The 13,616-nt window shown below is 35.8% G+C and overlaps 3 non-coding genes across 3 annotated transcripts; 2 read left to right on the top strand and 1 right to left on the bottom strand.

The window, feature by feature from the left end:
• Positions 1 to 1,709: 1,709 nt before the first annotated feature.
• On the top strand, positions 1,710 to 1,782 carry Trnav-cac (transfer RNA valine (anticodon CAC)). The gene has a single exon. It is a non-coding gene; the product is annotated as a tRNA-Val (tRNA).
• A 4,681-nt stretch (positions 1,783 to 6,463) lies between these two features.
• Positions 6,464 to 6,545, bottom strand: Trnas-aga (transfer RNA serine (anticodon AGA)). Its single transcript has one exon. It is a non-coding gene; the product is annotated as a tRNA-Ser (tRNA).
• A 5,734-nt stretch (positions 6,546 to 12,279) lies between these two features.
• Positions 12,280 to 12,361, top strand: Trnas-aga (transfer RNA serine (anticodon AGA)). The gene has a single exon. It is a non-coding gene; the product is annotated as a tRNA-Ser (tRNA).
• The last annotated feature ends 1,255 nt before the right edge of the window (positions 12,362 to 13,616 follow it).

Genomic DNA, 13,616 nt, shown 5'->3' with positions numbered 1-13,616 from the left:
TCACAAATCCAATAGGAGGACAAGGTGTGATGATCCTTGTTGCCAGACAACTGAAAATTGTTATGTCTAAGAACGTAGAGAAATAGAATTTGTGTAAAACCTGTGTACAAATAAAATATTCACCAAAAGTTGTCGTTTTTAGTTTTCGTAACTAGTGACAGAAAGTTTTTTAGGTTTTACTTTTATGTATTTCCGCTTCCGCAGCCGAGTCACATATTTGCAAAAATATTCAATGCTAACGAATTTTCACATCCTTTGACAAAAATGAATTCTAGGCACAGAAACCGTCTAAAACACGCACATTTTGATACAAAAATATTTTTCACATATCTACAGAACGTAGTCACCAAATAAAAATGTATAACAGTCACGTGATCTATCGGAAAAAAACGTTTCCTCGAACACAACTAATAAAACAAGTAACTAGTAAATCTAAATGTTCATGTTACAAATGCAGATAAGAGCTACTTTCTCAATAAAGCCTCGACGGAAATCCCTCGAAAAGCTCAACACTCAACACTGAACACTAAACAATGGTAAGAAAACAAAATAAAAACAAAACAAAGCCGGAATCGGCCCATCCATCAGCAGCACACATCTTGGAACAATTAAATTCGGATCTCGGAGCGTCGAAGTCAAACCTCGTACTAAGCCCAAGATAATTGGTCCAGATTGTCTCCCACTGCCAAAGTTTAAAGAATCGACTACAGTTATCTGCTCGGAATTGGCAAGGGTTAATGTGGGTAGGCAGCAATTAAAGTTGGTGATCCCCAGCCTCGTTTGTTCGGTTAATGCTGGTACTGCTTTGTTTTTATGGCTTTACAGGGATTGAAATCATATTAGCTAAGATTATTGAGTTGTGACAATTGCCGGCTGGGCTTATTAACTGACGGGATAATATTTGCATTCAAATTAAAAACGACAAGTACGATAAAAAGTTCTTAATAACTTATGACATAATATTTATGGAAGAGGAATTCAATAAAAACGGAACGCAATCAAATAATAACTGAAATACTTAACAGCAGACTATACCGAGTTCAACACCTTTACGAAACAAAAGATAAGTACGGAACTGCGCTGTGACTTACATTCTGATCCAAATTCCGAATACCAATACAAAGTCATAATTCCATCAAGCAGAAACAAAATTGTACTGCCAATAAAATACGTTTAACTGTGTTTTCAAACCAGAAGTAATTGGCGGGGGAGCGGGGATGGGGGTGAGGGGTAGGGGGGGGGGATTCTTATTGGTAATTACCGGGCGACGAGGCACGCAGTTAATTCTGACGTCTGCTCAGAAAACTCAAACAAAAGGGAGAAGACTTCAAAGGACTCATTAAGTTGCTACTCAAATGATGGCTCATAGGCAGCGGGTGACTGCAGGCTGCTGGTTTTGGCAACCGTCTTTCATAAAGTGCTCCTTAACAACTGATGTGGGACAGCTTCGCAGGCTTTGTTCGGTTGCATGGCTTAGATATTGCTTTGCCCGTCAAACAATCCTTCAACGTAGCGTTGTGTAGTTCTGATTCTTATTGCCTGTGTTTATGAACTTATCTTTTGTTTCATAATATTTTTGATTGTAAAAAGTAGTTAAAGGCAATTAATCAGACTTTAAAATCTAAACCCGGGTCTCTGACCTTAGATTTATACAAACTTCGCGGTCCAGTTATTACATAGATACACTTATTTCACCTACCATAGCATGTGTTTCCGTAGTGTAGCGGTTATCACGTGTGCTTCACACGCACAAGGTCCCCGGTTCGATCCCGGGCGGAAACAGAGTTTTTTTTTTATTTAAAACAATAATATAGATTTTTTTATTTGATTTTATTTATCTTTCGATTATTGCATTTCTGAAATATTATTAAAAGCAATATGTTACTTTGCAATAATGCAATGCAAGCTACGAACAGTCAGAATGGTAATTACAGATCACAATACACAGACAGTTTCAATTTGAGCCCGCAACAACGAAATCAATCTGTTCCGAAAATAAACGGCAATCCGAGGGAATCAATGGAAGTAAACCGAATACTCTGATTAAAAGTTACGTCGCGGGGAGGATTGCCGCCCAGGCAGCCAGGCCGGCCTGGCGCGCGGCGGCCTGGCGGGCCCACACACTCCCGCCTGACGAAATGTTATTAATTGGCCAGGCCACGCCACTCCAAAGGTCACATTAGGTAACGAACGAACCCAAAATTGACAAATTTCATATGTGAACTATGAAAATGTTGGACAAACTTTAAAATTAAATTCGGTGCGAACCGGAGGCCGTATAATCGTTTTAAAAATCACCCAAACTGAATATTTTTCGGGATAATTGATTGCTCGTTAATTCTGGATTTAAATTGGGTGTTATCATCGTGGGAGTTGAATAATTGCGAGGGTATGAAAGCAAGTACTATTAAATCAGAGACTATTGGCGTGAGCGTGACAGCCTGTACATATACTGCTCATTACCATCACATACGCGCATTATGTCACCTCCGTAAATATAAGCTATTCATAAATAGCCCACCATTTTAAATGCGTACAATCGATAAATATCGACGGAACAGTCAAATAATTATCTCCCTGTAATGTAATAATGCCGCCAGCGAGAAGCAAGTGACTTGTTTTCTTAAATTCAATTTGTATTCTTTTATTCAGAAATTGGCCTTTACGGAACTCAAAGAGAGATTTAGTTGCCTTTCAAAATGTCAGAGATTCTGGTCGTATTCATGATAACAACGACAGTAAGTACTCATGTTTCTGATTATAATCTTTTTATTGCCTTTTATAACGCCTCGGGGAAATTGGGGTTATATTTCAGTTTTACAAGGGAAATAATAAATCTGAAAAGAAATGACTACATATTTCATTAGATGAAGTACTCGTATTATATTGGCTGTATTCTTTGAGGATCACATTCTCCGTTCGATCGTGTTTCTGTTTCTGAAGTGTAGCGACTGGCGAGGTCTCCCGGGGTTTAATCTGACCACAATAACATTACTCATCAACGTTAAAAAAAGTTTACGCACAAAAAGTATATATTTTGAAGTGGTACACGGGAGCCTTGGATAAGCTTGCGTAACAAAACCAACAAAAATACGGTACGTTTTTACAGCGACAGGGACACACTCGTAGGTATGTCACCTTTTTTTAGCCACGCACTGCATGCAGCGGACCGACCGAAGGCCCACAAATTAAAACAAAAGGAAGAACACATTTTTGTTTACCTTTAGAAGTTTTTTTCATAAAAGGAAAATCATTGTTGGTATTTTTTTAACTAAAGAAACTTCGAATACTATATATAGGATCCTACATATTCAACATGATCAAACCACGATTTGGCTTACTTTTAGCGTTTTGAAAACATACATAATGTGAAAACTATCGAACCTTACAAAGAGCAAGGTATACACGATATAATCCTACATCGAAGGTATCTCTTATTGTCCTTCTGTTATTACTTATTACGTGTACCGGCGTACATTTTAAACGTTTTGAGTTTACTTTAGTGGGCTCGCTCCGTGTCCCTTTTGGGCGCTCGAGTGTGTGTGTGTGTGAGGCTACTTCTTTATTACTCACTATATTGTGAAGATGAGCTTCTTGGTATTTGAGGCTACTCATCATTTATTTATTTATTTATTTGGAAAAACATGCATAATTTTACAGCTTAAGCCAATACATTATACAGTTAAAATGTTGAAAATTTACAACAAAGAGAGAAAAAGAAAAGAAATACAATATTTTTAATTACTTAAAACTAATTCATCAGCCATCCATCTTCTCACAAATCCTCATCATGACATCCACTGTTCTATTAGAGACACAGATATTGCCAGAAGAGAAACAATAGTGATTACAAACATAATAATATAATGCAGTATGTAATACATAAAACTTGTCATAATTCACTATATACCAAGAGAATTTACTTTAATACGTAAATATTGTAATAATAATTGCACACAGAAAAATAGACTTTCGGTTAGTTTATTAAAAACAAAACATATCATAATAAATCTTCATCAGTTTAAACAGCCACTGTCATCATTCCTAAACAATTTTATTTTCATTTGCGAGTATTCTAGCGTAGTAAGTTGCCTCATCATTTGAAATAATTTCAAAAAACGATGTCTAATGCTAACATGTAACTGAAATATTGCTACTAAAAAATCTAAAAACCGAAAACATCCCAATAATGCCATACACGACCGAGAATAACACTTACGTCCATTCAACCAATGATCAGTCAAGTAAACCAAGGAGGCAAAATTAGTATTCGCTTAAATAAGCAATTAATCCAAAATTGCACCAAATAATTGTGCAACTGTAGAGACTGTTCACGTATAGAGATGCGATTTATAAATCGATTCACTACAATCGTTTTACAAGAAAGACAGACCTGTCATTGATCATTTATTTTTATGTTATTATATAAATCAATTAGTTTTATGTTATTTCTAGGTAGATATATCACCCAAAAGTTGACAGCTAGAGAAAGCCTAAGGCTCTACTCTACTTTTCTGACAATTTTACATAATATTAAGTATCAAATAACATTAATAATATTTTCTTCTCTTCATGTGTAAGCCAATAATGGTATTTTGCATTTTTTGCAAAACAAGGTATAGAATGCAAATGAAAATTGACCAAATGAAGAAATATACGAAATCCACCCAGGTACAATAATTGGTCAACGACGAGGAACTAGTGTATAAACACAGCACGACGTCTAAACTTTGTTCCCAACTAACACGTACAGGTGTTTCTGATGAATCGATTTCAACAAAGTTCGATTCTCAGTTCAGCAACAAGAACAAAACACTACAGGGTATTTTTACTTCTCTGTTCAGTTGAAGTAATTAGATTTTAAGTTAATTGATAACTGATATTTAGGATTTAGAAGATAAATTTGCAGACATTTTGACATATTTAAAGAAATATTTGATCAATCCGTCAGCCATTGCAAAAGACATTAAATATAGTCACTGTAAGATTGAATCTTTAAATGAATCCACCAAGAAAGCTTACACCACACTCAACTTAAAAAAGAAATAAATTTGAAAAATCGATATGAAATCGATTACGAATTACGGCGACACATCACTTGAGCAAAACAAATGAATTGTATGTAAATGAACGGGTGATTAGTGAGGCGGTGGCAGCTCTAGCGGCCGATCGAATTATACTTAACGAGCTCCACTGATTGTGGCTATGCGTTTAATGTCCGGCCCTGGGGTGGGCCCCGGCCGCGCGGGCCCCGCTGGCTCCTGTACAATAGGAGTACATGCAAATTAGTAGTGGTTGATGTAGGTGTGATTGTTTACCTTAATTATCGAAATGTTACATTAACTTGAACTATAATGAAATTACAATATTATTCGTATTACACATTTATATCGATTCACCCATCAGATAAGAGTATCTTCATATTATTATTTACATGAACCTCAATTGGATTTTAAATATTAAAGCCTGTCTAGGCAAACTAATTAAAGTACGTATTAACGAGAACCTCAGCCTAAAATAAACACATAAACACATGTATTGTGTATAAATATAATTGGATACTATGACAGATATGTATAAGTAATAATTTGTAGCAGCACCGCAGGCGATAATGGAGAGATTACCGATAATATTGTAATAACTACAGATAATGAAGCGCCGCCGAGCTAATAATCAAACACCGTGTTGATTACACGCCGCCCGGCCCTGACCCTGGGTTTAATTTATTGCTGATGCAAAACTTAGCAATCTTCATCTCCCACAAATAAATAAATATTAAAGAAAAATATTTGCTTAGGGCTAGAAAAAAACATTTTTTACACTGTCAACATTGATTTAGCTGTCATTCTATAAAGCTAGACACAACATGTTTAACATATTTATAAAAGATCCAAATATTATTCTACATTATAGATTCTGGAAAGTCTATTACAGGTAAACTCATCATCCTTATTCCTAGAACAAAGCAATTAGATATTCTAGGACGTAGCTCCAGGCTTTTTATGAGATAAATCCACTCCGACTGGATTAATATTTTTTTCTTTTATTCCCGCCTAATGTTGACTCCTAGCAACCGGCAACTGTCAGCCGGGTGACAACGTGTTCTAAATTTAAACATATTTTCTTTTTATTAGTCTAATGGCGTCGCTGTATTCTCAGCCAGCACTAAGATATTTCAAGTGCCATAAATAAAGCTTATCGCAATTTAAAGGTGTACTTACAAAGGCTGTATTAAATGCTAAAAGCTATAGAATGTCCTGAATAAGTAGGTGGGGACGGAACTATAAATAGCAATACAGGGTAAGGCTTTTACGTGGCCCATTCTAGTCAGTCCACATTGATAAATAATTTGAACCTATTCTTATTACTGCAGTCCGTATCATGAGGCTTATAAAACCATATGTAAAAATACTAATACAAATACTAGATAAAAAAAGTGATAAAAACATTGGCAAAAAGTATTCGCAGTCGGTAGGATTCGAACCTACGCTCCCAGAGGGAATCTGATTTCTAGTCAGACGCCTTAACCGCTCGGCCACGACTGCTGCTTACCTCTCCAACGTAAATGAGTATTGCAATCACTGGCTGACGTACAAGTGAGAGGTTTTATTGAAACAGCTGGGGAAATGTGAAGGTGAATATTTTAAAGAGTGTGTGGTCTAGTTACGCCATATCTATAACTACGCCTATTCGTGTATTAATCGGAATGAGTTATAAAAATAGGTAACGCATAATTTTATTAGCGATCATGGTTATTTATTTTACGTAACTCGTAACGTTATACTTCTGTCGGACGTGACGTCATTGACATGTCGTCTGTTTTTGTTCATATTTTGAATTCCGAAAGTATACAACTATCATTTAAAAGAAAATGAATCGGATGCGTACAATACTATGCTTCTTTTGTCATTGACATGTCTTTATAGTTTGTTACATCACAATCATGTGAGGTGTATGAAGAATTTTGTTTTTCTGAATCTTGTTTACTAGTGTTCTTCCGCCGATACATACTACATACTATGTATGTATATCCAAAATCGTAATTAAGAAAACGGCAATCAGTGACCAGTGGTCCACCCAGGAATATCACCTACAGGAGAGATAAGCAGAAAACGAACGTGGGACCTTCAATAATTGGAGCGATAACCTCAGGAGCGGCGGTGATCGGGCGCGCCATTACAGGGGACGGAACGATGGCAGCCGCCATAGAAATAATTGAGACGTCCCGGCCAGTGCCGCGTCGACGGAACTGCTCGGTGGAACCTCTTACACATGGACGTGGCTTCCGACCGATGTGGAATTGATTGGATGTTTACATGGCCGTCTTGGTTGCGTTTGGCTTAACTCATATTGGACAGCTAATTCATAGGTAGCCCGAGTGTATTGTAAAACTTGATACTGGTATGTTACGCTATCCTTTATTTAAACTTGTATAGGTTGTATAGCATTTTTGCCTGACTAACAATGAAACTACTTCAGTGCGGTAACCACTATCAACACCTATAAAGATTGATGATGGCAACCATGCCACCAGATCCTTGACATATAACACCAGAACCCCCAATTACTATCGGTACCATCCTGTCTATGTACAATTACCTAAAAGTCAGTGGAACTCGTATCTCCCGAATAACATGAGAGATGAAGGCAACCCTTCCGATAGCGAGGCTCTCAAAGAATTCTCTTTACCGATTAGACTCACCGGTTCCTCGCATTTAGTGCGCGACTCAAAGCATACTTCGCCTCCATTTTATTATCTCCTAGTACACCGTTTTCAGTTCAAATATGTCGTTATTTGCAATGTTGTTACTTTCCCGTTATTGTGTTGTGTACAAAGTTCTGGAGAGTTCTTTGGAGGAGTAGCTACAATATGATTATCTTGTGTGTCTGTGTGTGTGTGTAACAAATTGTAATGTAACGTCAAGTATTAATACATTCGACTCTACCTTTGTAATAATACTGACGGAAATCAAATCTCATTTAACTGTGAAGGCACCAGTAGCTACTTAACCGTTGTTTTCCTTTCATTTTGTAGGGAAATGATATGCGATAGATATTATATTACATTCTGTTTTGTCAATAACAACCGATACAAGAGCTCGTGGAGATCATGTTATTGAATCTTAGGTACGTAGAGTTATTTATTTTATTTTACCATAATGATATACTTAGTACAGTCGTAGCTGAACTGTAAAGAACAGGAATGTTTTTCTATGATGTAATAAAATGTATGTACCTAATAAACCATGGGTCGACAGAAAATATCGAAATGATAAAATTAAACAATATTCAAAAGGCAATCAACAGGAAGTAACATCAATTGAGAAAATGTAGCTGCAAAACTAATTACCTACAGTCGTTGTAGTTCGGACATGCCCAAATGTGCACTTCGCAGACAATAAGCAGTGCAATACAGAAGTTCCTCATTAATAAATAGGTATTAAATAACTGAATAAAAAAAAACAATAACGCCAATAATACATTTTGTGACTGACAAGTTTTAAACTATGCATTTAGATGTCACAATAGAATATCCATCTTGTTCGAGCAATCACTGGAGCTGTCAAAATTACTAACAATAATTATCTTGAAATTAGAAAAATCCTCTTGTTAATAGACTGAGAGCTAGTCTAGCATAAATCATAACATAACAAATTATACACCCCATTAATTACTATACAACAAAACATTTGGCGTGCAGTTTCGCGTTAAAAGTTAACATCTTCAAACTGTACAAACTGAACCTTCTGCCTAACCTCCCTGCGCGGTAGTGGTCCTCTAGTAGGGGAGCAAACAGGCCACAATCAGCGTAAAACAAACGTTACACGCTGGCCGCTGATTGCAACCTCATAAACTGATTTAGGTAGCTGCCTAATATTTCAGTCCGAGCGCCAATGACCGGGTGTTAATCTTCACCGTGTGCTCTTTATGTGCCCACTACTAGCAGCGCCCTCTGTCGCCAGGTGTTTGTGGTCGTGGGTTCGTGTGTCGTGTGTCGTGTGTCATGTGTCGTGTGTACTCGGTAGCGATACGTCACACATCAAATTAATAGAGACTTGATTGGTATGGGTTAAATTATTACGTGACTGCTGTATGCACTGTAGTATAATTATGTTGTGGCTGCAATACCTATTAACCTACGTATGTAGTATGTATTCAGGTATCGTTTGATACTCTTTAAAAATACTTTAACTTTAAGTTTATTATATAAACCATATTTAGCTTGACCTGTTTGTTTGTGTCAAATTAAATCATTGGAATTTAATCCCCTTCTTGACGTCCGGTCGATCTGATATTTGGTACACACTCTTAATCTTGATGACCATATAATATAAGCCCATTAAAACCATTTAACATAAAAAAAGTTTTAATAGCATACCATACCAAATAGTTTGTAATTTTCATATTTACATAACCACAGCAGATTCAACTGTCTCTTTATAAATAATCATTTAAATTACTCGAAGCTATCGATATACTTATTCCAGTAAATAACCATGAAGTATATGAGTACCTAGGTAAAGAACAACGTCGGTATATCCAAGTAGCAGTCAAAGGAAAGTTTCTTTCCGCGATATACTCGCACTAGTCGTAGTAGTAGCCGTAACAGTAAGTTTTGATTTATAGGCAAACCAGCCAGAATATAAAACTGCAAGGAAAATCTACTACCGACGTAGCTTTTTAAAATTCTGACGTTTCAGCTTAGAGGTAGAAAGGAATAGTTCTCATATTAATCTTTGGAAATATATAGATCCGAATAATGAAAAAGATTTAAAAAATGTGATAGAAAGGCTATGTTTCACATTTTCAAGGAGATATAGATAAACTTGGCTGGTTAAAAACTCAAGTTACTGAGAATTCTTAAATTCATCTTACCATAAATATAACAGTGTATATAATGAGTGAAATCGCACCATGTTAGATTAAGTTTTGATATGACACCCAGACCCAGAACAACAGGGTGGATTACACATAGAGTTGTTCCGTCGTGCAGACAATCGGCAGCCAGTTGTCCACCCACCACACCAGCCGTGCAGTCAAATTTGTAACCACTATACACTAGATGTGGCCCCTTTAATAATTATTTTAATACCAAGTAAGGTAAGTTAACATCGTAACATCTAATTGGTTCCGACATCATACTGACTGACGATCTCATTGTCACGACCTTTGTGATCAACGATAAAATCATTGAAGAGAGAAAATGTTAGGAAAACCCAATACATAAATTAATTATCCAATCAATCAAATGATATCGTTAATCGTACTAATCCGATATCAGCGCACAGGTATGTCATGCACGACAAAACAAATGTTAATACTGCTAATTCATATAAAACTGATTAATATTTGTTTGTTTTCAATTGCACTGAATAAAACTACAACTAATGAAAATCGCGATTATGATTTAAGCTCTGTGAAAAATCATTTCAGTCAGTGTAGGTACCAATTTATAAGAGCTGATTGATCGTCACACTAATATTATAAATGTGTGTATAAAAGAATGTTTGTTTGTTTGGATGTTTGTCCGTCAATCACGCTGAAACTACTGAACGGGTATTGATGAAATTTGGTATACAGACAGGGTATGAGCTGACTTGGGTGATAGGATTTTTATCTTTTTTTTTACTTTTTATCCACCGGGAACGCAGACGAAGCCGCTGGTAGAAACTAGTATTATATTATATTCCTAATGATACATAAGTAACACTTGTCAAACAAACCTTAACTATTTAATACCTTCACTATTTTGTATGCACTCGCAATTAGAAAGGTTTTCAAAATTACCACGTGTTAAATGTACGAAATACAATTAAATAAAGTTATAGGCCAATAATTGGCTACCACAAACATTAACATAACTTGAACCTATGCTAATTACTATGCAACTAGACCATGTTAATATTCTTGAGGCTTCCTACTAACTTAAACAATAAGTTTTAAGTAAAGTAACTTCATCATAACTTTCGAGACTGAAGCATTTGTTCTAAACTAATAAAATTATAAATAGTAGGGTAGACTGGGTACGGTTGAAACAGTTTCACTTATAACGTCCATAGTTCTGCTTTTTATAACCCGAGCGATGAAGAAGATATGTTAAATAAAAGAGCATGTTTCTGTCTACTAATAGGCAATATGTTTCTAGTCCCAGGTGTGTTATTTTTAAAAGGAGATCAAATTAAAAAATAAATCGGATTTGTTGCAACCGTCCCCATACCAGGGGCGGTTGAAACAGTGAATGGGGTCAGTTGAAACACATGCGAATAATACAAAATATAATATTACAACACGTTTTATTAATTGTTTATTTTAAATCTAAGAATAATTAAGTAACTCTTTGACATTAGTAATCAGTCTTCAATATTTATATACTTGAAACGATATTTTTAATCAGCCTTTAATGTTTTAAAGCACACTATTTAAAATATATATTATCAATCATCAAAAAACTAAGTAACTACAAATTACTTAACATTGATATAAAATTTACGTAAATTAAACCAAAATCAACTGTTTTTTAAACATAGCAAACTAAACAATAATATTTAAAAAAAAGTTTGAAAGAAAACAATTTTTGGCTTTCATTAGTCCAATAAGGATAAGCCAAATTTAAAGATCAATCAGATCACTCTTCACACGTCCACATTAAAAAATATTATTTGATGTAAAAACAAGAAAAAAATAATAAGTACACTGTTTCAACCGTACCCAAAAAAAATGTTTCAACCGTCCCCAACTCCTACTTTAGGTAAAATTCAGTTATTAGTCATTGTAACAATAATGATACACAAAAACTAGTCACAATGTCATATTCCGCGAGCTTCATTTCAAACAACAACGCACCCTCAATGCTGTCACTTGCATAAAAACGACAATAATTGGGAAAATCTCCAAGCATAAATACTTACTTTTGGTTATCAAAACACAATAGGGTCCCCTAGAAATAGCCAAAGCGCGCGGAGAGTGACACAACATTAAGATTCGTGTTTAGACCTATCATCCGCTTCGTTCTCCCCTTGGACCCCTAGCTGCCCCGCCAACGGTTTGCGAGATATTCGTTTTGTTTCAACCGTCCTTTGTTTCAACCGTACCCAGTCTACCCTAGACTTCAAAGCGTTATGACATTGAAATATTCTCAAATAGAACAACTTTCAACAGTACATTATTATTTTTGCCTTTCACCGACGCACGCGCTTACAAACAGGTTTAATTATAAAAATAAAAAAGTGAAAGTCGATCGCCACCACGTGGATCACAATTTCGACACATTAGCAAGCAGCAGTCGTGGCCGAGCGGTTAAGGCGTCTGACTAGAAATCAGATTCCCTCTGGGAGCGTAGGTTCGAATCCTACCGACTGCGAATACTTTTTGTTATTCATTTGTTTTTTATATTCTTTATTTTGTTATCTTATGAATTGTTATAAAGATCAAAAATAGAAGAATTAAATATTTGAGTGATCTTTTTTTTACTTATTCAAGTGGTAATATCACGAAAACGTAGCTAGATATTTTCGTTTCATAATGTATCTCACAATAACTCAAACCCTCATGACAAAAAGCGAGCACCTAGCTTCACTGACAGACAGACTGACGGACAATTCAATTTGACGTTTTAAAAGTGCCTAATTGAAATAAATGCATTGATTTTGACATATATTTTCAAACTCATTCAAAAACTTTGAACATAGAATAGAATTACCTCCCTTACATGAGTTTCTTAATAAAAAAGAAAGAGCAACTGTTCTAATATAGGAAGAAAGTAGTGGCCGTGGTACAAATAGTGATAAGTTAGGGTAGGCCTCCCTTACGAGGCCATTACCTCACGAGGGACCCTCATCTGACTCATACAATATGCACGCCACGCGCAATTCACTATAGCCATGTGCGCCTTACCTTACATCAATCACCAATTTAATCATGGTTTTTAAGAGATCATCTTAAAAAACAAGACTGTAATATATCTATTAAAAATTAAATCGTATATGATATATACTAAGGGCCTGGTTCACTATGTAAAACGTAATTTATATGAACTGTGTATCACATAAGTTGATCTATATTAAGCTGGTGGGACAGGCACTTAGTTTGCTATTATTACTGCTATAGCTTAACACAATACCGAAAATATCAGTAGGTAAACAAAACCTAAACAACACGAATAGTGTTCTTTGTTCGGCCAGTTGTAACCGGATTAGTCAATTAGCCGGTCAAGCCGGGCGTCCGGCGTCCGGACCGTCCGACCACCGTACACCACTACATCCGGGATCCGGGCTCCACTTGATTCACTACACTCTACGATATGGATGCCCTGAACGGTTTATTACAAAATAAGGAACAAACGCAGAACATCTGAGAAATATCCCAGATAATAGAGGTTAAACTAAAAATGTAGCTGTTCATTAAATCCTCAAAGTATCAACTGATATAATGTTATCATTTCATGCTGATTATATCTGGAACTTTGTCTCCAGGGAAACGCAAAATAGGTCGTTGGGAAATTCCTTACAAAGTAAATTTAATAAATATTTCAAGGGAAATCAATTGAAATGTCTGCCTGCCCATGTTTTTGGACTACTGAGAAACTTAATGAAGATATTTTAGAACTATTTTTAGAA

This window comes from Spodoptera frugiperda, chromosome 1 (genome assembly GCF_023101765.2).
Source record: "Spodoptera frugiperda isolate SF20-4 chromosome 1, AGI-APGP_CSIRO_Sfru_2.0, whole genome shotgun sequence".
NCBI classification, from domain to species: domain Eukaryota; kingdom Metazoa; phylum Arthropoda; class Insecta; order Lepidoptera; family Noctuidae; genus Spodoptera; species Spodoptera frugiperda.
Note: the sequence above shows the minus strand (reverse complement) of the source record. Positions and strands in the feature narration are given on the sequence as shown.